Source organism: Heteronotia binoei, chromosome 7 (genome assembly GCF_032191835.1).
Source record: "Heteronotia binoei isolate CCM8104 ecotype False Entrance Well chromosome 7, APGP_CSIRO_Hbin_v1, whole genome shotgun sequence".
NCBI classification, from domain to species: Eukaryota; Metazoa; Chordata; class Lepidosauria; order Squamata; family Gekkonidae; genus Heteronotia; species Heteronotia binoei.
Genome location: NC_083229.1, coordinates 112,156,886 through 112,180,542, shown reverse-complemented (window position 1 = coordinate 112,180,542; position 23,657 = coordinate 112,156,886). Strand labels below are relative to the sequence as shown.

Below are 23,657 nucleotides of genomic sequence, written 5' to 3'. Positions count from 1 at the left end.
GGGCAACCCTACTTTTGTCAAATGTTTGTACACGATTCAGGGCTGGGCTAACTTGACAATTTCCCTAAGCATTTATCTTCTGGAGAGCTAACAGCCCACAGGCCCTCTATCACAATTCTGTGAAGTGAAAGGTGAGGCTGTGAGTGTTTTTAAACTGACAGTTTGTGACTATCACCGCATTGGAAACTCACCTTTTACATTACCTAACTTTCTCACAACTGTTTTGCATCGTTGCTGATGGAAGCATCTACGTTTGTTTTGGTGAGATGAGTTTCGGAGCTGCTGCTGCGACGTTTTTCTAGACACTAGTTTTGATCTGGTTTTTTCTCTACAGGCGCTTCAAGCTTGTATTGTAGAAGTTTTCGTGCATTTTAAAAGACTCCTCCAAAAGCCAGTAATTTGCATGAGAACTGACAGCACTTGAAATTTTTACATATCATTGCTTGCCTCATCTAGTAATTTAAATTTGTATTGTTTTTTTGCAGTGTTGACACGATTTCCAAGCAATCGTATACATTTAACTAAGCACTGGTATTCCGGCTGCCTTCTGATCAGAGACACCCCTCACCCCAAATTGAAACGCTTAAATGTAAAAGGAAAATAATTAAAGCTGAACAGTGGCAGGCGATTTGAAGACTCTAAAGCTCTGGATCAAACTGAATGTAAAAACACCCTGTAATAACCTTCTTCTTTCAAATGGAGGGGTTCTTCTCTTGCAGTAGCCATTGCTGTGCAATATGTCTTTAACCGTGGAGTCAGAAACAGGATCAAAGGAGAGGTGTGCAGGCGATGCTCAAGTGTCATTTGAAGCTGAATGCCTGCCTGCACCGCTCTGTGATCATTTGAGCTGGTCTAACAGTTTTGCATCTGCAGGGTTTTTTTTGGCACGATCTGCTTAGGCAAGCAGGTTGCTGCCTAATGTGAATGTTATCTCCTGTGATATCTAGGCGAGTTAAATAGGGTCTGTTCTGCACAACAGCATGTTTGCTGTTGCTTTTTGCCGCTGATGTCTTAACATGTCCACGAGTGCTAAACACAGTGGTCTTGCATTGCCGATCTCCTGAAGCCTGAGAAATGCGAGAGGCTATGTTGTCTTCCAGTTTGGAAACTGCCTCGAAAAAAGTCTGGTGAGAAAGGGAAGCGTTCCCCTCTGCTAGTTTGGAACTTTTGCCTGCCATTTTGTCCACGGCCTCTTGGGCCTGGGGAGAATCGCAGTCCGGGTCGTTCTGAGTGAGGTATTTGGCCATTTGTTGGGACGCCCCAGTAGGTTTGGACTTACCAAAGGTTTGCCGGACCATGGTTTGGGCTCGATTGGAGGTCCTGGAGTTGCAGGAGAGCCAGTTTGGTGTAGTGGTTAAGTGTGAGGACTCTTATCTGGGAGAACCGGGTTTGATTCCCCACTCCTCCACTTGCACCTGCTGGCATGGCCTTGGGTCAGCCATAGCTCTGGCAGAGGTTGTCCTTGAAAGGCCAGCTGCTGTGAGAGCCCTCTCCAGCCCCACCCACCTCACAGGGTGTCTGTTGTGGGGGAGAAAGGTAAAGGAGATTGTGAGCTGCTCTGAGACTCTTCAGAGTGGAGGGCGGGATATAAATCCAATATCTTCTTCTTCAGGAAGGTCAAATTGTTGTGGATCAGAGCAGAAGCGGTTCACTCAAGCGTCCGCCATGCTGCGCGATGCTTCACCCTCCATCTTCTGAAGCCTATCATGTTTCAACCATTAAGAATAGCTAAGTATATCCATTTAACTACACCATTTTGGGACTGAGGACAGCTCAGACAGGCATCGAGAGATGTTTTTCATTGTTGTTCCACAGCCACGGGTGTGTTCCCTCACCTGCAGGTTATCTTTATTGACAGGCAACCCATCTGTAGAGGGGGAAATTATGCAATATCTTCCAGTAGGACTAGCCAGAATATCACAAAACTGTATGCAAGTCAACTGTTTCTCCAGCACTGGTCCCTTAAAAGGTGTGTGGGGGGGGGGGGGACTTGCCATCGTTATAGTAAAAGGATGAGTGGTAATTCCATCACAGCCACAACAAAATACCTCAAGCGAGATATTTTTAAAAACTGAGGACGTGGAAAGGAAAGGATTGACCAGTGCTGGGTTAAACCCTGTGGAGGCCCCCAGGCAGTCAAAATCTCAGGGACCCCCTTGCAAATTATCTCAGAGTTGGAGCGCCCGCCCCACCACCTGCAGGCCCCGCTGCAGCCTACAGGGACTTTCCCAAAAGCCCCTTTGACAAAGCTGCGGAGGAGAGGCAGAGAGAGGCAAACTTGGCGACAATGCCAGCAGCAGCCATACTGGGCAAGCTGAGCAAAGAGTGGCTTAGTTGCTGGCTGCACGTGCAGGCTGGAAGGGCTGCAAGAAGGGTAAAAATGGAGGGGAGCCAGCCCGGGCCCCCTAAAGGCATGGGGGCCCATAGGCCAGTGCCTACTTGGCCTAATTGTTAATCCAACCCTGAAGGATCCCCCCCCCCCTCAGACCATGGTGGAAAGACCTCTGGGCTGCAATTTGTTCAGTATGTGTTGAAGTCTGAATTCTGTTCAGTAGTGTTGGGTGCAATTGGTTTAAAAACTGTACCAAAGCCTCCTGGGAAAAAGGAAAACATGGCCATCTCCATTCAAAGACCACAAAAACCAGCAGTTAGTCAATTGTCTCTGGTACTGGTCCCTTAAAAGGAGGGGGTGGGGCTTGCCATCCTTATAGTCAGAAACTGCAGATCATTCCATCACAGCCAGGACAACATTTCGAATTCCCTTCTCATTCCTTTGTGTGTTTAATCTTCATTCGGATGAAGAGTTCATGATAGGTCAAAAATTTGCACACTGTTTTGTATTTGGGATGGTCCTAAGAAAAGATATCACCCAACATTTGCCTCTGCATTTTTTTCTGGAGACCAACACGGTGACCTACGACTTCACCCACAAGCACCTTCAAGCCTTTTTTCATTACCACAGGGACTAGAAACTTACTCATGGCTTGTATTCTTAGGAAAAGTGAGTTTCTAGCCCCTGAGGTAATGAAAAAAAGGCTTGAAGGAACTTGTGAAACGGCCTGTGAATTCTTCAGAACCAAAGAGAGCCAGTTTGGTGTAGTGGTTAAGTGTGCAGACTCTTATCTGGGAGAACCAGGTTTGATTCCCCACTCCTCCACTTGCAGCTGCTGGAATGGCCTTGAGTCAGCCATAGCTCTCTAGGAGTTGTCCTTGAAAGGGCAGCTTCTGTAAGAGTTCTCTCAGCCCCATCCACCTCACAGGGTGTCTGCTGTGGAAGAGGAAGATAAAGGAGATTGTGAGCCACTCTGAGATTCAGAGTGGAGGGCAGGATATAAATCCAATATCTTCTTCAAAGTAGGGGTCAGTGGTGTTTCAAGGGACAAGGTAGCTGGGCTTCTGTCTCCTTTGCACAACTGCTTGCTCTTTCCCAATTAAGCAAGTCGGATTAATATAGAAAAAGGCAACATAAGCCAGAAGTTCCTTAGGTCCCAGTGCTGCTATTGGGGCTGCCACTGGGCTGAAAAGGTGATTTTTGCGTGCTTATGGTTTCTTTGTACATGCCATCATTTCACTTTGCCTTAAAAGATCCCCGAGACCTTGAAATGGAACCAGCGTAGATTAATAAAACAGCATGCACCTTCTTCAGACATATTTGTCTTGGAACGCAGAACTGCTTGAACATAGAGAATGATATATTTTGAGTCGACTTCCCCAAGAATAGCTCCAGACTCTGAAGTTGCATCTGGTATAAACATTTAGAACTCAGCTTGGCTCTCGTTACTGGTAAGAGTGGCCGACAAAAAAGAAAGAAAGAAATCTCAGTCAGTTTGAGGTATTCCCAAATTTTACGTGGGGATGCTTTTTAGAATTTCTGGTGTCCGTGTTTTGTTTTCTGTAGTTCATGTGTAAGTTACAATGTTATAAAATGCAAACAGAAGGAACCCAATGAAGCAAGGGGCGGGGGGAGAAAATGCAATGGGGTATCCCTGTGAAATCAGTGGGATTTAAGCAGCTCTCATTTTGGGCAGGAGCTCATCGGAGTGGAGCTTCGGAACTTCTAAATTTCATTGTGCTCTTTCTTTCTTACCCCCCTCGAAATAATTGCTTCTTGGCTCCATTGTTCAAACTCATGAAAATTTTGTTGAATCTAAGATTTCACACACACACACCCCAAAAGGGAAAATATTCCCCCCCCAAAAAAGGGAAAATATTTTCCCCCACAAAAAATGGGAAAATAACCAAAACATATAAAGCAGACAGATGGAAATCTTTCTCATGCCACTGTGGCCACAGAGGAGAAAGTAATTTGAAAAGTATGATGGGAATAAGGTTTCATTATGACAATTCTAATTCAAAAAGCATTTTCAGGTAGATGCTGAGCTGATATAATTGAGTCCACCTTCCGGTGATGTCAGGGGTGTGTGGCATATGCAAATGAGGTTTGCAAATGAGTTGTGCTAATGAGCTCCGGCACCTCTTTATCTACAAAATGACCCTTGGATTTAAGCATTTCATTGCTTCTTTATTTCAGTTATTTCAATGGCACCCAATAGCCACTATTCAAGGGGCTGTGGATCCCCATGCGAATGCACGGCTCGCCATTTTCTTTGGGGGGTTAGAAAAGTCAGCAAAAGCGCGTGAGTATTCCCCAGTGCACATGCCGTCTTTTGTTTTCTTTCATAGAATAGAATGGGAAGCCATTCCTTGTGTGGAATTCTGGGATGCAGCTTATAGCCACATGACATGCTTTGCATTTGCCTGGGATGAAGCACTAAGCACACGTCTGGTTTGCATTGGGATTCTCTTTTGGCCAAACATGAAAGTATGCAGCTTATGGTCATTGTCCACAGCTGCGCATGCCCCACACTCCCATTGCCAGTGATGGCATACAAAGATACACAACTTCTCAGAGGCTGTTTCAGCCTTCCGCCACTTGCAGTGGGGGAGCCAGAATCATGCCCTACATCGCTCACTGTGGAGTTTCTGAAAGAGTTATCTATGTGCACAGTGGGTGACATATTGCACTTGTTGTCACATACAAGATACTTCAGAAATCATTATGTATGCAAAGAACGTTTTTAAATAAAACCTTTTTTGTGTTCACCATTGTGATTTTCCTTTCCATTCTTTTTTGCATGTTATAAAATGTTTCAGTAATTCTAAATATTCATTTTAAATATTTATACGCCTGTCTTTCTGACTGAGGCAGGCAACAGTAACATGAAAAACTATAAAACTGTATAAATTCATGTAATTTAAAACACCAAAGCTTATCTATTTATATAAAACAGGTGTCCTCATGACTGACTCAGCAATGCCATCTCAAACCCCGGGATCCCTCAACCTAGAACCCAAAAATTTGGGGAGCGTATTCTTTCCATGACATCAACACCCACTCTGAAGGGATTTTTAGAAATTCGCACAGCTTTTTTTGTAGCAGGAACTCCCTTGCATATTAGGCCACACACCCCAATGTAGCTAATCCTCCAATGGCTTACAGGGCTCTTAGTACAGGGCCTACTGTAAGCTCTAGGACAGGGGTGGCCAAACTTGCTTAACGTAAGAGTCACACAGAATAAATGCCAGATGTTTGAGAGCCACAAGACATGAACATCCGATGATCAGTTGTTTGAGAGCCACAAAGGAAGGAAAGAAGATGGGGAGGGGGAAAGAAAGCAACTTTAACTTCAAGTGCATTTTCCAAGCTGTTGGCTGGCTTGGAGAAGTGATTTAAAGAGAGAAATACCTCTTCCAAGATGGGGTGGTGGGGGCTTCAAGAGCCACAGTTTGGCCACCCCTGCGCTAGGAAGATTGGTTACATCAGGGGCATGTGACCTAATGTGCAAATGAGTTCCTGTAACGAAAAAAGCCCAGGAAGTTTGACCTCTAAGGGACTGGAAAAGGATAAAATGTGTTTTTTGAAAAGGGGAAAAGCTTTGCTGTGTGCCTCCCAGAGTGCTGCCTGCTTGCATTCCCCTCTCTCTGATTGGTCAGCTGTGGAGCTCTGTGTTCTGAGGTGACAATCAGTTAATGGAGGCTGCAGACAGTTGAAGACAGTTGTTCTTCAGGGAATGTCTGTCTTCTGTGTAATGAAATCAGTGATTCAAGACTCCTGAATCTCCTCAAAGTGAGGCGATGCTGCTATGGAACCTCAACCCACCCAAACTCTGCAATGGCACCAGACGGCGAGTGAAAGCCACATTGCTCATCGGCTGTGCTCAAGGGAGTTGGTGTTAATACCTTTCAGCCAGGAACTTGGAGAATACATTTAAAGTTAGAGTTGCTTTATTTCCACTTCTCCCTCCCTCATCTATTTTCCTTCCTCCCTTTCTTGTGGCTCTCAAACATCTGATATTCATGTCTCATGGCTCTCAAACATCTGACATTTATTCTATGTGGCTCTTATGTTAAGCAAGTTTGGCCACCGCTGTTCTAAGCATTTAGGCAACCATATACTTCAGAGGGCTCGCTTTCAGACCTTGAATATTATTGCACTAATCCAAATTGGCTCATGATTTCTGATTATTTCAGAATATGTTCACTAAAGTGTCTTTCCCACTTAACATTATAGCTGAGACAACAACAGAGGAACCCAACCAATTTTAGCTATTCATAAGTCTTGCAAATGGGGAGGGAAAACCCACCAGTTTGTATTCTGTGATTCAGGATCAGGAATGATGTTTTTGCAGCTTGTGGGTTCTGGATAATCTATTCTGGGCTCTTTTCCGAGTCAAAGCCAAAATCTCTGCCTCCAGCTATATGGAAATGGAAAAACCCAAGAGGATGAGTCAATAGGGACATGAAAGAGGATGGCTTTTCAGTGTCTTCTCATCCTACAGGACTTTGTTTCGTTTCTTTTCTTTTGGAAAGATGATAGAATTCCTATGAGATAGCTACACTAAATCCTTTTATCTTTTAGGCAGATTTGAGCCGGCTACCAATCGCTGCAATTAATCTGCCTTCCAACCGGAATTAAAAATAACCCATGTGGTTTGTTTTGCCCTGGATTTTAAAGGAGAAAGGCTAATAATATGGCAACAAAGCAGCTGTTTGCACTAGGCACAGACTGTAAATTTCTTTTTGTGAGTGTTGTGTCAGTGCCTGAAGTCACCGCTGACTTCTGGTGACTCCTAGTGGAGCTGGGAGGCAAGGATGTTCAGAGAGGTGGTTTGTTACCTGCCCCCGTAGCACAACCTGGTCTTCCTTGGAGACAGGGATGGAATTCTAGCAGGAGCTCCTTTGCCTATTAGGCCAACACCCCTGATGTAGCCAATCCTCCAAGAGCTTACAAAAAAGAGCTTTGTAAACTCTTGGCAGATTGGCTACATCATGGGGTGTGGCCTAATATGCAAAGGAGCTCCTGCTAGAATTCCACCCCTGCTTGGAGGGGTCCCTACCAAGTACTGGCCAGAGTCAGCCCTGCTTAGCTTCTGAGATCTGATGAGATCAGGCTTGCCTGGGCTATCCAGGTCAGGGAGCACAGACTGTAATGTTCAAATAACTTTATTGCCGTGGAACTGATCCCTTTTGCTGTAATGTCCCCTTAGAAAGCTAAGTTTCTTGCACAAGGACTCCCTGGTCTGGTAAGATTTATCAGCTTTATGGCAGGCAGCCACTCAACAGCTGTAATTTCTCCTTCGTTGCATCACTATGGTAAGAAAAACTGCACCTGTTGCATTTAACGTGGCCCAGCTGCAACACAAAGATCGTCCCTCAACCTTGAAATCTGCCACTGAATTGGGGATCAGGTAGGGTGGCTTCTCATCACCATTTCCCCACTCTCCCCTTTCCCTGCCTTCTTTGCAGGCACACCTGCAGGCTTGCTTACTCACTACAGCCAGAAGGGCAGAGGGGGGAAAGGAGACGATTACTCTATCGATAAAACTGTATCGAGGTAACACTGCTCTGCTCCCTGTCTCTTAAAGCAGTGGTACTCATTCCATGGCTTGCAGAGAACCACAACTGCAATTACTATCAGTCAAAAGAGATATATGGCCCCTGTGTGCCACCCCACCAAAACCACACATACAATAAGCGTGATGAATGACAGACAAGGGACAAGAGCAGCTGCGACAGTTTTGGTGATGGGAAGGGACCCTGGCACCTCTGCAGCTGTCCTCCCTGCCAGACAGAGAGCATCCTTTCCCAGCTGAGAGGAAGACACGCTAGCTCTTTGGTGGGTGAACATCTCTTGAATGGAAGGTCTAGGTCTGTGGACTTGAGCCCCAAGACTGGGTATCCAGTTTGGCTGAAGGCCCCGGAGCACATGTGGGATACCTAAGCACATGTCTGAAAGGGGGAGTCGTTCCTTTGTTTGGGATAGTCCTTTGGGAGTCAGTTGGAATTGTGTTTTGGCACCAGGGCTTTTTTTGTAGCAGGAACTCCTTTTGCATATTAGGCTACACCCCCCCTGGGGTAACCAGTTCTCCAAGAATTTACAGTAGGCCCTGTACTAAGAGCCCTGTAAGCTCTACATCACGGGAGGGGGGGGGGGTATAGCCTAACATGCAAAGGAGATCCTGCTACGAAAAAAAGCTCTGTGAATTTCTAAATATCCCTTCAGTGTGGGTGTTGATGTCATGGAAGGAATGCATGCCCCAAATTTTTGGGTTCTAGGTCAAGGGGTCCCGGGGTTTGAGATGGCATTGCTGCATTTTGCAGTTTGTCAGGAGAGCTGTCTGTCCCATATGGTAGCCATGAAGGAAGACTGAGGGGAATGATGCTAAAGAAGGTTGTCATGCACCAGGGACAGGGGCATCCTGCAGCTAACAACAACCTGATATTATATGGATTGTAAGCACCTATTAACTGCCCCTTTGTTTATTTTGCTTACTGCAAAATAATTTTGTTTATGCCTTTTTTTGCTTACGCCTAGATTCTCTTCCTGTAGTACCCTGAGTTTGTGCCTTGTAGAAATAAAGTTGCTTAATTAGAGAAAGTCTGCACTGGTCCTTACCCCCTTGCACACCTTGTAGTACATTGAGTTTGTGCCTTGTAGAAATAAAAGTTGCTTACTTAGAGAAAGTCTGCGCTAGTCCTTACCCCCTTGCACACCTTGGCATGCTACAGTGATACACACCTGTGGAGCCATGTAACCCAGGGTGGCTGAGCTGGCGTGCAGGCAGTGAGGCCACTGTTGTCCAGTCAATCTACAATGGCTGCTGGCTGCAAGCTTGCTGCTGGGGGAAGCACCAGGGTGGGCTGGTGGCCCCTTCCGTCCATTTGCCTGATCTGTCCACTCCTCACCCACACACTGAGGGGGGCGGGGTAGGAACGGAGAACCTCCCAGGGACTTGTCCCTTTTAGACCAAGAGGAAGATGCGCTGTCCTGCTTACCAGCTGGCTTACCTTCTAATTAGATTATCTTTCATTAGAATAGAAAGTACTCTTAATTAGTGCTCTAATTAAGTGCCCCAATCACCTGCCCCAGCACCCTGATCCACCATAGATGGTGGGAGGTTGACTTGAGGTGCAGAACCTGGGGAGGGACCTCAGTGGGTTCTAATATCATAGAGCAGGGGTGGCCAGACTGTGGCTCTTTCAGACATCTTGTATGGCTCTCGAAGCCCCCACTGTCCCATCAGCTGACTTGGAGAAGGCATTTATCTCTTTAAATCACTTGGAGAATTGCATTTAAAGTTAAAGTTGCTTTCTTTCCACCTCTCTCTCCCCATCTATTTGCCTGCCTTCCTTCCCGTCTTGCAGCTCCCAAACATCTGATGTTCATGTCTTGTGGCTCTCAAACATCTGATGTTTATTCTACGTGGCTCTTATGTTAAGCAAGTTTGGGCACCCCTGCCATCGAGACACCCTCTAAAGCAGGGGTACCTAACGTGCAGCCCATGGGCCATATCCAGCCCCTGCAGGGCTGGTATCTGCAACTGACAGTTTCCTCTGCACTTCTCCCAGATGCTACTGCTGCTGTGTGGAAAAGCCTCTATGAGGGGGAAAGAAAAAGGAAGCGCGCACATGTGCACCAGAGAAAAGCTCCCTCCCTTCTTGCTTCCTCCACTGGGGCTGTTGCTTTGCCAAGCCTGTCTTCTCTTGGATGGATTGTCCACCATCTTGGCTACTTTGTTCGTATTCATGTCACGCATGGGAGATGATTCCTGAACAAAGCTAGTGGACAAGCCCAAGAAAGCCAGCAGGACCGGCCCTTGTGTTGAGGGTTTTTTGAAATGATCTCCTCAGAGAAGTTTCTCCACTGAAGTCATCACAGAGGGATGCCAGTGTTATTACAGTGAAAAACCACTTCACATCGCCCAGAGCTGTGGGATGCCACATCTGAGTTCAAGCTAAAAACAACATTTCTTTAGGTTACAATCTGTAACGTCATTTTTTCCCCCAATTTCACATAACGTATCCTTAGGAAGAAGAAATGAAAACATGTTTTGAACAGGGCTGGAACTGGGGGCTGCAATGGTCAAGGTGCTTCAAGAGGCAAAATGGCTCCTCTGTTTTCTGCCAATGTGAAGCTACGTCTAAGCGACTCATGGGGAAAGATCAAGGTGGGCAGCCATGTTTGTCTGTCTGTAACAGTAGAAAACAAATCAGCCAGTATCATAATGCCCCTGTATAAATCGATGGTGCGGTCTCATTTGGAGTACTGTGTGCAGTTCTGGTCGCCGCACCTCAAAAAGGATATTATAGCTTTAGAGAAGGTGCAGAGAAGGGCAACTAGAATGATTAAAAGGCTGGAACACCTTCCCTATGAAGAAAGGTTGAAACGCTTAGGGCTCTTTAGCTTGGAGAAACGTCGACTGAGGGGTGACATGATAGAGGTTTACAAGATAATGCATGGAATGGAGAAAGTAGAGAAAGAAGTACTTTTCTCCCTTTCTCACAATACAAGAACTCGTGGGCATTCGATGAAATTGCTGAGCAGACAGGTTAAAACGGATAAAAGGAAGTACTTCTTCACCCAAAGGGTGATTAACATGTGGAATTCACTGCCACAGGAGGTGGTGGCGGCCACAAGTATAGCCACCTTCAAGAGGGGTTTAGATAAAAATATGGAGCAGAGGTCCATCAGTGGCTATTAGCCACAGTGTATGTGTGTATATAACATTTTTTGCCACTGTGTGACACAGAGTGTTGGACTTGATGGGCCGTTGGCCTGATCCAACATGGCTTCTCTTATGTTCTTATGAAAAGAGCAAGAGTCCAGTAGCATCTTAAAGACTTAACAAAATTTGTTGGCAGGGTAGGAGCTTTCATGAGCGAGCAGTGACTCATGAAAATTCATACCCTGCCACAAATGTTAGTCTTTAAAGTGATACTGAATTCTCGCTCTCCATAAGTAATTCATTTAAGACTTATGGTGACCCCTGTAGGGTTTTTTTCAAGACAAGAGATCTCTGCATTATGACCCTGGTATTCCTTGGTGGTCTTCCATCTAAACACTAGCCAGGGCCGACCCTGCTTAACATCCAAGTTCTGGTGAAATCAGGCTAGCCTGAGGCTATCCAGGTGAGGGGGAGGGGAGTTGACTCAGTGAACCCCCCCCCCCCCCAATCAATTTTACTTATCTAATACCTTATTTTCTGTTACCAGAATGGCTGAGATTATCCGTTACATGGCCATGAACAGAGGAACAAAAAGCTGCAGACGTTTTCTGGAACTTTCTTTTTCAAGTGGGATCACTACTGCTAGGTTGGCCCAGTAAGGAAAAGTCATAGCCTTATGAGGGAAAGGAGACATTCTAGAAAATACCAGAGAGGTAAAAGAGACTTGATTGGGCAGCATAGATAGCCATACATTGTAGATCCACAAGATGTGTTTGCTTATTTGGGTATTTCTTTAATTCATATAGTTCTTACAAACTACCTGAGAACAGAGATTTTTCTTGAGTGAACGAGGAGCTTTGTCCAAGATGTCTTAGGGAAAAGCTGAAGACGAAACATTCAACTATATGGGCATTGCCTGCCGTTGCTTGACTCCCACAACAGCTGTTGGCTGTACCAAGATTGTTATCAGTTTGTACCAAAACATGGAAGAAAAGAGTGTTTACAGAGTGAAATTTGTTGCCTTCCTTTCCCCACTACATCCCCTGAGAAGCAAAGCCCTTCCCAGGATTTTTGAGAACAATAAAGAATGAGGTGTAAGCATCATGAAGCAATGGGGAAGATCAACAGTGCTTCATCCCAAGTGGTTCCAGGGATTCCCAGCTTTCGGAAGTGGCTTGGGAGAGAAGTTATTGCAGGAGATTGCACTGAGAAGGTGTAGACTGCAAGCTCCCTTGTGCCAATTCTCTAACCCACTGTTTTCTGCTCAGTGATAAAGTTTGTGTTATAAAAATATCTTTTATAACTTCTGGGGTGCGGTCACACTCACCATTAAATCCACCTGCAACGCGCTTGTATTATAATCCACACAACCAATTTTCCTATCAGACAACAGCCAGGCTCCCATTCTATCCCATGTGGGTCCCATCGCTGGTCGATCAGATTGCTCTACCGGACCTCATTTCATGAGACGTCAATCTGCATTAGCGCAGGCGCAGTGATGCCCGCTATCTGCAGCGCATCGCTTTTAAATGGGTCAGATCACTAAAGTTTTGCTAGTCCGTTGGCACTACTTTTCCAGCACGAGCACTACACGTGCAGAAAAGAACCCAGGAAATCAAATCAGTTCACATCTACTTTCAAAAGTTATTTTTGTTTCCCGACATAAGGGTGGGTAAACGATTTATCGAGCCAACATTCGCTCACTCATTCACTGGCGCGGTGATATCACTTGCAGGGGCTTTGGGAGGGAAGCGGTGGTGCGCTTCCGACGAGTTGCCAACGATGGAGCATTCAAACAGGAACCGTCAGAAGGATTTTGTTCCTGATTTAAAGCAGTATCAAATTAGTCCGCGCCCCAGTCGTCTCAACACGGGACTCGAACGAGCTAACCACCATTCGCAGATGCTGATTTAAAGCAGTATCAAATTAGTCCGTGCCCCAGTCATCTCAACGCGGGACTCGAACGAGCTAACCACCATTCGCAGATGCTGACGTTTGGACAACCGCTTAAAATCCGACATGCTTCCGGACTCCACTCATGCTCGTAGTGGGATTTTATGAATGTCTGACCTCACCCTTTGAGGCTTGTTTTTAATATTCCCTGTAGATCTATCTGGATGACATTTCTCTCATTTGCCCCCAACTATGGAACTCCCTGCTGCAGGGGTTGGCCTTCTGGATGGGTCTGAGGACTGGCTTTTGCTGGTGGGCTTGTACATTTGTACATTTAATGATTAATGCCATAGTAATGTATGGCTGTGAGAGTTGGACCATAAGGAATGCTGAGTGCAGAAGAATAGATGCTTTTGAGCTGTGGTGCTAGAGAAGACTCTTGAGAGTCCCTTGGTCTGCAAGATGATCAAATCAGTCAGTCCTAAGGGAAATCAACCCAGACTGTTCCCTGGAAGGTCAGATGCTGAAGCCGAAGCTCAAATACTTTAACCACCAAATGAGAAGGGAGCACTCACTGGAGAAGATCCTGATGCTGGGAAAAACAGAAGGCAAAAGAAGAAGGAGATGGCAAAAGATGAGTTGGCTGGACAGCGTTACTGATGTAACAAACACAAATTTGAGCAGCCTTCAGAGGATGGTGGAAGACGGAGGGCCTGGCGTGACTCAGTCCATGGGGTCGCAAAGAGTTGAACTTGACTGCGCGACTGAACAACAACAACATGATAGGGGGAGTGGGGCTATTGAGAAAACTGGCTTTATTGTATTTTAGTGATTTGTAATGGAAAATAATCGTTAGTGTATTTTACTATCTAAAATAGAGGAGAAGAGAATGATGCAGGCTGCTTTGGGTACTCGTACAAGTGGCTTCACTTGTAGCCTTGACTTGATCCCCAAATGAGTACCCAAAAGCAGCCTGCCTCATTCTCTTCTCTATTTTATCTTCACAGCAACCCTGTGAGGTAGGTAAGCGTGCACAAGTAGCCCAAGGTCACTCAGTGGGAATTCAGACTGGGCTGTCCCAGATCCCAGTCTGACACTTCAACTAGCTAACATTGTTATTGTATTGTGCTGTAAACCATCTGAGGGATTTTTTCTTCTTCTAACTGAAAGCCACCCTGCCAATAAACTAAGCTCATCTATGGATCTGCTGTAAATACTCAACAATTCCCTTATGTTGCTACATCAATATTCTTTGAAGTGCTACTAAGAAAGTATATTTGGTCTGTTTGATTTTGAATTCAAGTCACTTTATAAGTTCATTCAGTTTACATTACAATATTGTCTGAAGTGCATAAAGACACAAACACGCACAAAGCACTTCAAAGTGGGAACCAAAGCCCTATTATCCACTTTGAACCCGACTCATCTGTCCTTGCATCCGCGGTACAGAGGGCCACACCATCAGTGGTACCAGCATGTACTACTATGAAAATCCTGACCCATCCATGGCCACGGTCTTCTCCATTGCAAGAACAACTGGATAATGTTCTGACTCAGAAAAATGCTGTCATCGAACCACAAAAATGTTAATCAGCATTCCAGTTAACTAAAGGACTGATGGGTGAACTATAAGCAGGACTTTTTTTATAGCAGGAACCCCTTAGCATATTAGGCTGCACACCCCTGATGTAGCCAATCCTCTTGGAGGTAACAGTAGGCCCTGTAAGCTCTTGGAGGATTAACTGCATCAGGGGTGTGTGGCCTAATATGCAAAGGAGTTCCTGCTATAAAAAAAGCCCTGCCTATAAGAAAGCAGGAGGCACACTGTTGGTGCCCCTGCATGGGGCTGTCACTTGTTTTGTCAACCAAATTGGAACATTCTACACATGGCAGAACAGCACTACTCTGCCTCCTGCCTTCCTAGGCTTCGAAGCACCAGTGGCCATCCGGGTCCCAGCTTGGCACATGCCACCCACCTGGCTCTCCCAGCGCCTGGAGGGATTTTTCTCTCCCTTTGTTCACGCACTGCCATTGTGGGAACTGCCCATCAAGAAGACCAGGGCTCCCAGCTTCCACTCCATTTGTTGGCATTTTAAGGCTTCACCTCATGCCTGTGTTTTGTTACCTCAGGGACATCTTACTGCACTTGGGCACCTCTGGGGGAGTAGCTACTTGCCAATGGACTGCCCTCCCCTTCTCCTGGTTCTTCCTTTAAAATGGTGTGTCTGAAATTGAAGGGGCCACTGCAGTAGAGGCCCAGACGTGGATAGCCCAGGCTAGCTTGATTTCATTAGACCAGGGGTCCTCAAACTACGGCCCGCGGGCCAGATGCGGCCTGCTGAGGACGTTTATGCGGCCCGCCAGGTTATGGCAAAATCAGACCGGAAGTGACGTTAGACCTAAACTCGCATTAGCAACACACACTTCCGGCACTGGGCTGAGGCGGCGGAGACAGAGTGTGAGGCGATACCGAGGTGAGGTGAGTTCCCAGGCCGGGGTGTGTGGTATTGGGAAGGGAGAGAGATGCAGAAGACGGAGAACTGACAGCCCACGTCCTTGTACAGTAACGGCAGCCACCACAACAGACAGTTTTTGTTTTTACTATAGTTCGGCCCTCCAACAGTCTGAGGGACAGTGAACTGGCCCCCTATTTAAAAAGTTTGAGGACCCCTGCATTAGACCTTGGAAGCTAAGCAGAACCAGCCCTGGCAAGTGTTTAGATGAGGATCCCCAAAGGAGGCCAAGGTGACGATGCAGAGGCTAGCAATAGCAAACCAGCTCTGGACACCTCTTGCCTTGAAAACCCTACAGGATTGCCCGAAGTCAGCTGGGACCTGATGAAACAAAAGTGGCACAGAGAATCTTACTACCAGCATTAAAAGGAACATGTTGCCTATTAAAAAAAAAAATGTCCACAGACATACTCGCAAGCACAGCAATGGACTGGTTAAGAGAACCAAAAGAAAAGGGCACACATGCCATGTGCCTTTCTCACTGTACATGCCCTTAACTAGGGCTATTTTTGTAGCAGGAACTTCTTTGCATATTAGGCCACACCCCTTGATGTAGCCAATCCTCCTGGAGCTTACAGTAGGCCCTGTACTAAGAGCCCTGTAAGCTCTTCGAGGATTGGCTACATCAGGGGTGTTGCCTAATATGCAAAGGAGTTCCTGCTGAAAAAAACCCCTGCTCAAAGGCTTATAAGTTACATGACCTAAGGCAGGGCTGTCAAACTCCCGGCCCACAGGCCATACTCAGCCTGCCCAGGGCTTCAGTCAGGCCCATAGCAATTTTCTCTCCTATTCTCACCCTTTGAAGCTCCAAGGTGTTCCCAGCTCCTTCTGCCTTGTCTTTGCCTGCTTCAACTGAAAGCTCTTCTGGGATCACAAAAAAAATGTGAAATGAGTTTTCCATTAAGGTCTCTGTGTCCAGACAGACTACTAGGAGTGGTCTATCTAGGTTTAAAGACGTTAATGGAAAATCCATTCCATTATTTCCTCCCAACTTGTCTGTGCTGCAATGTGGTTCAATGGTTTTTCAAGCAGTTTTCACTTTTGCAGCATTTTTGGCCACTAAAAAGATTTTTGCAAATAAAGGGCTGATGCTTTGAGCCAACTTGTCTCTGCTGAATGGACCCAAGAACTGGTGCCTAGTGATACTCTAGCCTGGGAACTCACAGCCAAAGAGGGGTATTACATTGGAGAGCCATTACCAAATTCCACTGTTCCCCACTTTTCAATTTTAAACAAACTATCACAAGAGTTTTAAGCATGTTTTATTTAAAATTTTAAAAACAGTATTTTTAATTGTGTTTATCTGCATCCTTTTCGGGAAAAGGCTGCTTTCAGGTTTCCAACCTCCCAAACTCTGTCCCCTGCTAGATGTCCCATTTCTAGCTGGAGGGAAGTGGCTGGAAGCTTGACCATCCCTCCCAATGTGGCCAGGCCTACTGTTAGCATCACTAAAGGCTTGTCAAGTCAGGCTGGAGAAGAACTTGATTCCCACTCTACTGCTTGTTCTCTGCCAAGAGGGAGAAAATATATTTTAAAACTCAAGGTGAACGTGTTCAGTCTAAACCTCCAAACAAAAATGCATTTCTCCACAATACATCTATTAATAGAAAAGGGTTTTTAAAAATAGGTTACTCCTGTTACATTTCTTCATTTTCAACCTAGAAAAGAGAGGGGGGAGAGGAGAGGAGAGAGAGAAGGAACAGCTGGTACTTTTCAAAACCAGCTAGCTGTCTTTTTATTAAATCTGGGTGAGAGATGCCATCTGGTGGTGAAATTCCAAACTTGACTCTTTTTCATTGTAGAGTCAAGTCGCACCCTTAAGACCAACAAAGTTTTATTCAGAATGTAAGCTCTTGTGTGCTCTAAGCACACTTCATCAGACAGTAGGCTCTCTTACCCAGTCCAATGCTATGCCATTCCATCCTACTGTCTGATGAAGTGTGAAGAGTCTTGTGTGCTAAAATTCTACTTTGTGAGCTACTGACATAAAAAGTTGTGAGCTACTCCATAAATTATTGTGCTTCAGGGTCATCCTTCCTGAGCGAAGACAAAAATGTGTGAGCTGGAGGCTAAAAATCTATGAGCTAGCTCATGCTAACTCAGCTTAGAGGATACACTGGTGGTGGGGGGGAGAGAGATAGCAGTTCTTCAGGGTCTGTAGCAGAGAAAGGTCTCTCTGACTGCTTGCTCATTGGAACCCTTTAAGAAGAGAGGAAAACAACTGAACCTGAAACCTCTGACAATGAAAGCAAGTTCTCTGCTGCTGAGCCACGGATATGGTTGCCCGCTCTGGATTGGGAAATAGCTGGATTTGTAGGGGGTGGAGCCTGAGGAGGGCGGGGCTTAGGGAGGGGAGGGACTTCAATGGAGTACAATGCCATAGAGTCCACCTTCCAAAGCCACCATTTTCTCCAAAGCAAAACCCTAGCCATGGTGTTTCTCAAAAATCACTGTCAATTTAATTTATGCAATTAAAATTAACATGCTTCTTAGCACCTCTCAAAGGGCCTCTGCTCTCCGGTTTGCATCACAGTATTGCAAACGCTAATCAAAAGCAATGATACTATTTGATTTTGAGTTAGTCATTTACTACACCCAGGGCCTTCCCTTTTTTTGTAGAAAAAGCCAGCAGGAACTCATTTGAATATTAGGCCACACCCCCTGATGTCACCATTGTTTTGCGCAGGGGTTTTTTGGTAGAAAAAGCCCTGCAGAAACTTATTTGCATATCAGGCCACACCCCCTGACCCCAAGCCAGCCGGAGCTGTGTTCCTGCTCAAAAGAAAAAAAAGCCCTAGCTACACCTTGGTTCTGAGACCACTTTTTGGAAGCTTTGCAAAAGAAAGTCCGTTTGGGCAGACTTTCTGGCCTCGTTTCAGCTGACCAAGCAGGATACACAACTGGATTTTAGTTTATAAAGAGTTGTACACTTCTGTCACCCATTCCTAATCCGTGAAATGCCGCAGGCGACACTTGTTACAGTTACCATCTACCTAGGACAAGAGGCAAGTTGGAACACACCCACAGATATAAAATTTAAAACCCACCAGGAACTTCTCAGTCGTTATGATGCAGCCTGTGTCATTTCCTGCCATCGCTTGCAATGGCAGTGCTCCACAGATGAACAGCCCATTGAAGCAGCTGGCCACTGAAATGAGTGCCATTTTGCATTGCAGTTGAGAGATTAGCATTTTGAAGGCAAACCAACCCAAAAAGAGTGTGTGTGGGGGGGGGGGGAGTTACAGGCAACAGTACAGCTGTCCTACTTCACCTACTCATTTTTAAATCTTCATCCAGATTATATACTTGTCTAGGGTTACCAGACGTCCTCTTTTTAGAGGTCATGTCCTCTCTTTTTTTATCTATCCTCTTTTGGGCTCTTTTTAAAAAAACTGATGAAAATGTCCTCTTTTTGTGTTGGGTTAGGAATATTCCTAGTTAGCAGGAAGTATCACAGCTTATATAGAAAGGGGTATTTAAAATGAGACTTCTCATAGTAATCACTTGTTTGAAGTAGTCGATCAGGAAATACGTCCTTTTTCCATTTTCAAAATATGATAATCCTATACTCAGGGCCAGCCCTAGACTGTCTGGCACCCTAGGCAAGCCTAGCTTCTCCCCCACCCCCCACTCTTGCACTGATAACATCACCGAATCACGTGGGGGGCGCCCAATTTGGTGCCCCCAGAAAGCCAAAGCCCTAGAAAATTGCCTAGTTTGCCTACTCTGGATTGGGAAATAGCTGGAAATTTGTAGGGGGTGGAGCCTGAGGAGGGCGTGGCTTAGGGAGGGGAGGGCAAACTAGTGGCAAGGCTGACCCTGCCTATACTTGTTCTACATACTTCTTCATAGTGTCCTTGATTTCAAAGGCACATGTATGGCTGCATGCTTTTTCCAGAAACAGTATGAATATCTGTAGATGTCATGTAAAAACTAATTAAAAACCATGTTGATTAAGGTGGCTGCCATACTACAAGGGACAAACCCCCCCACACCCCCCCGCAGCTCTCCATATATATTAAAACCAGTAGTTTAAAGAATTAAGTGCTTGGCAATCTCTAAAATAGAAGTATACATATTTCTGGTTTTTTAAATGTACTCCACATGAAATAGTTTGATTGAGGTGGGACCTGGGAATAACAGCTGTTTTGAAAATGACTAAATTCCTAGAGGCAAAGCACCAAATGCTAGCACCAAAATTGTTTTAAATTGTTTTAAAATTATTTAATCGGTACTAATTATTGTCCAAAATTTTAAGTTGTTGCTGTTTTATTGTTTTAGTTGAATGTTGTTAGCCGCCCTGAGCCTGCTTCGGCAGGGAGGGCGGGATATAAATTTGAGAAATAAATAAATAAATAAAACATACAAGTTGCATGTAGATCAACATGTTCAGCCAACACACATCCATCTTTCACTGTGTGCACACCACTGAAAATGAACAAGGTTCCACGGTTGCGTTTGACAATCTACATGCAGACTATATGCCACGTCCTACCTGAAAGGAACATCCTTGCAGGAATCTGGTTCATCTTCACTGGCCTTGCCATACTTACTCAAAATCTTAGCATGACATACTTACTCAGAAGAAAAGCACTGACACAAAACTTTCTCAGAGAAACCTGCAGATGCAAAAGTCTGCCCAGAACAACAAGAGCAATTTTTTTTTTTAAATCTGCTGTGCATTAAGGTGCAAATGTTTCCGTACCACAGAACTTCCGTCTGCTCTGACCAGTTTCACTGCTGTGCTGCTGTTTGGCTGTGTTCTCACATCACACGACTGGGACAATTCCAAGGAGAACTGCTGTTGCTGCTTGCATAGTGTTAAAATAGATAAAGGTAGTCCCCTGTGCATGCACCGAGTCCTTACCAACTCATGGGGTGACATCATATCAATGACGTTTTCTTGGCAGACTTTTTGCTGGGTGGTTTGCCATTGCCTTCCCCAGTCATCTACACTTACCTTTGGGCAAATCCCTTAGACATTTTGACTTCTCAAGTTCTCGGGGGTGGCACATCATTACTGGTGGGTGAATAGCAACCTTTTTGTGTGTGTGACCAGACCATTGCGCTAAACGCAACAGATGCATGAAAAGAGAAAAGCTTTGGGTCTGAAAGCTGTCCTCGTCTTGCCCTTTCAAGAGCTCAAAACGAAATCAGGGTTTAGTAGCAATCTTTTAGAAAGAAAAAAAAAATCCTGTGAATTTAATATAAGGATAATGGCACAAAGTCACTCTGAATCCTCCAGGATGGCCAGTCATTACTGGGGAGGTAGCCAGTGAAGATCCAAAGCAAGGTATAGTACTAGAGCTATAAATATAACTGTTCATATTCTGTGCAATAAAGAAACAACCAACATAAGAACATAAGAGAAGCCATGTTGGATCAGGCCAATGGCCCATCCAGTCCAACACTCTGTGTCACACAGTGGCCAAAAATATAAAATATTTTTGGCCACTGTGTGACACAGAGTATATATATGCCTCACAATCCTCTCTGGTTCTCACCACCCTGTATGTATATATAGAGTATGTATACACACACACACACACACACACACACACACTGTGGCTAATAGCCACTGATGGACCTCTGCTCCATATTTTTATCTAACCCCCTCTTGAAGCTGTCTATGCTTGTAGCCGCCACCACCTCCTGTGGCAGTGAATTCCACATGTTAATCACCCTTTGGGTGAAGAAGTACTTCCTTTTATCTGTTTTAACCTGACTGCACAGCAATTTCATCGAATGCCCACGAGTTCTTGTATTGTAAGAAAGGGAGAAAAGTACTTCTCTATCCCATCCATTATCTTGTAAACCTCTATCATGTCACCCCGCAGTTGACGTTTCTCCAAGCTAAAGAGCCCCAAGCGTTTTAACCTTCCTTCATAGGGAAAGTGTTCCAACCCTTTAATCATTCTAGTTGCCCCTTTCTGGACTTTTTCCAATGCTATAATATCCTTTTTTTAGGTGTGGTGACCAGAATTGCACACAGTATTCCAAATGAGACCGCACCATCGATTTATACAGGGGCATTATACTGGCTGATTTGTTTTCAATTCCCTTCCTAATAATTCCCAGCATGGCGTTGGCCTTTTTTATTGCAATCACACACTATCTTGACATTTTCAGTGAGTTAACTACCACGACCCCAAGATCTCTCTCTTGGTCAGTCTCTGCCAATTCACACCCCATCAACTTGTATTTGTAGCTGGGATTCTTGGCCCCAATGTGCATTACTTTGCACTTGGCCACATTAAACCTCATCTGCCACATTGACGCCCACTCACCCAGCCTCAACAGATCCCTTTGGAGTGCCTCACAATCCTCTCTGGTTCTCACCACCCTAAACAATTTAGTGTCGTCTGCAAACTTGGCCACTTCACTGCTCACTCCCAACTCCAAATCATTTATGAACAAGTTAAAGAGCATGGGACCCAGTACTGAGCCCTGCGGCACCCCACTGCTTACCGACCTCCACTGCGAAGACTGCCCCTTTATACTCACTCTCTGCTTCCTATTAATTAGCCAGTTTTTGATCCACAAGAGGACCTGTCCTTTTACTCCAGGACACTCGAGCTTTCTAAGGAGCCTTTGATGAGGAACTTTATCAAAAGCTTTCTGGAAGTCAAGATAAACAACATCTATTGGGTCTCCTTTGTTCACATGTTTGTTCACCCCCTCAAAGAAATGTAACAGGTTAGTGAGGCAAGATCTTCCCTTACAGAACCCATGCCGAGTCTTCCTCAATAACCCGTGTTCATCAATGTGCCTACTCATTCTGTTCTTGATAGTGGTTTCTACCAACCTTCCCAGTATTGAAGTCAGACTGACTGGCCTTTAATTTCCCAGATCTCCTCTGGAACCCTTTTTAATGATGGGGGGTGACATTTGCTACCTTCCAGTCCTCAGGAATGGAGGCAGATATCAATGAAAGATTACATATTTTTGTCAGAAGATCCACAAGTTCAACTTTGAGTTCTTTCATCCGGACCCGGTGACTTATTAGTTTTTAATTTGTCTATCAGTTGTAGGACCTCCTCTCTTGTCACCTCAATCTGACTCAGGTCTTTCAACACCCCTTCCAAAATTAGTGGTTCTGGAGTGGGCAAACACTTCTCATCTTTCACAGTGAAGATGGAGGCAAAAAATGCATTCAGCTTCTCAGCCATTTCCCTATCCTCCTTCAGTAATCCTTTTACCCCTTGGTCATCCAAGGGCCCCACTGCCTCCCTGGCTGGTTTCCTGCTTCTAATATACCGTATTTGAAGAAATTTTTATTGTTGGTCTTTTTGTTTTTTGCAATATGCTTCTCATAATCCCCTTTTGCCTGCCTGATCACAGTCTTGCATTTGATTTGCCATAGCCTGTGTTCCCTTTTATTAATCTCACTTGGACTAGCTTTCTACCGCTTAAAGGAGTCCTTCTTACCTTTTACAGCTTCCATTACTTTGTTTGTTAACCATGCAGGCCTTTTTTTATACCTGTTTGTGCCTTTCCTAACTTGTGGTATATATTTTATCTGAGCTTCTAGGATTGTAGTTTTAAATAGCCTCCAAGCTTCCCCAAGGGTTTTGACCAAGTGCTGGATTAGGCTTGTTATGCAAGGTACAGGAGTGGAATTCTAGCAGGAGCTCCTTTGCATATTAGGCCACACACCCCTGATGTAGCCAGTCCTCCAAGAGCTTACAAGGTTCTTTTTTGTAAGCTCTTGGAGGATTGGTTACATCAGGGGTGTGTAGCCTAATATGCAAATGAGCTCCTGCTAGAATTCTACCCCTGTGCAAGGACATAGGTAGAAGAGGGGTTACGGTACTGGCAGGTGCAATGTTAGTGGTACCAAAATGATAACGGCAATATTTACTCATGGAATCTTGATGGTTATTTCTCAAAATGCCAACAGGAACAGAGAAACAATACTGGTCAGAAGAGCTGCAGATAAACAAGCCTTCCCAGAGTCCTTCACCTACATTATTTTGTTTTGTATCAAAGAAAACTACTACAGTCCAGAGCAGTGTAAAAGAGCAGGAGTCCAGTAGCACCTTAAAGTCCAACAGAATTTGTGGCAGGGTAGCAGCTTTCGTGAGTCATGCAGTAACTGCCACAAATTTTGTTAGGCTTTAAAGGGCTATTGGATTCTTGCTCTTCACTGCTGCTACAGAAAGACAGACATAGTGGCTCATCTTAATCTAGCCTCCAAAGGGCCGTTTGGTTTTCCCTTCAGTCCTCATTAACTGAATACCGAGTC

The 23,657-nt window shown here is 45.1% G+C and overlaps 1 long non-coding RNA gene across 1 annotated transcript in view; it reads left to right on the top strand.

Moving 5' to 3' along the window:
• The window catches only part of LOC132574764 (uncharacterized), a 272,751-nt gene that overhangs the window by 114,679 nt on the left and 134,415 nt on the right, over positions 1–23,657 (top strand). The gene's annotated exons all lie outside the window — the stretch shown is intronic.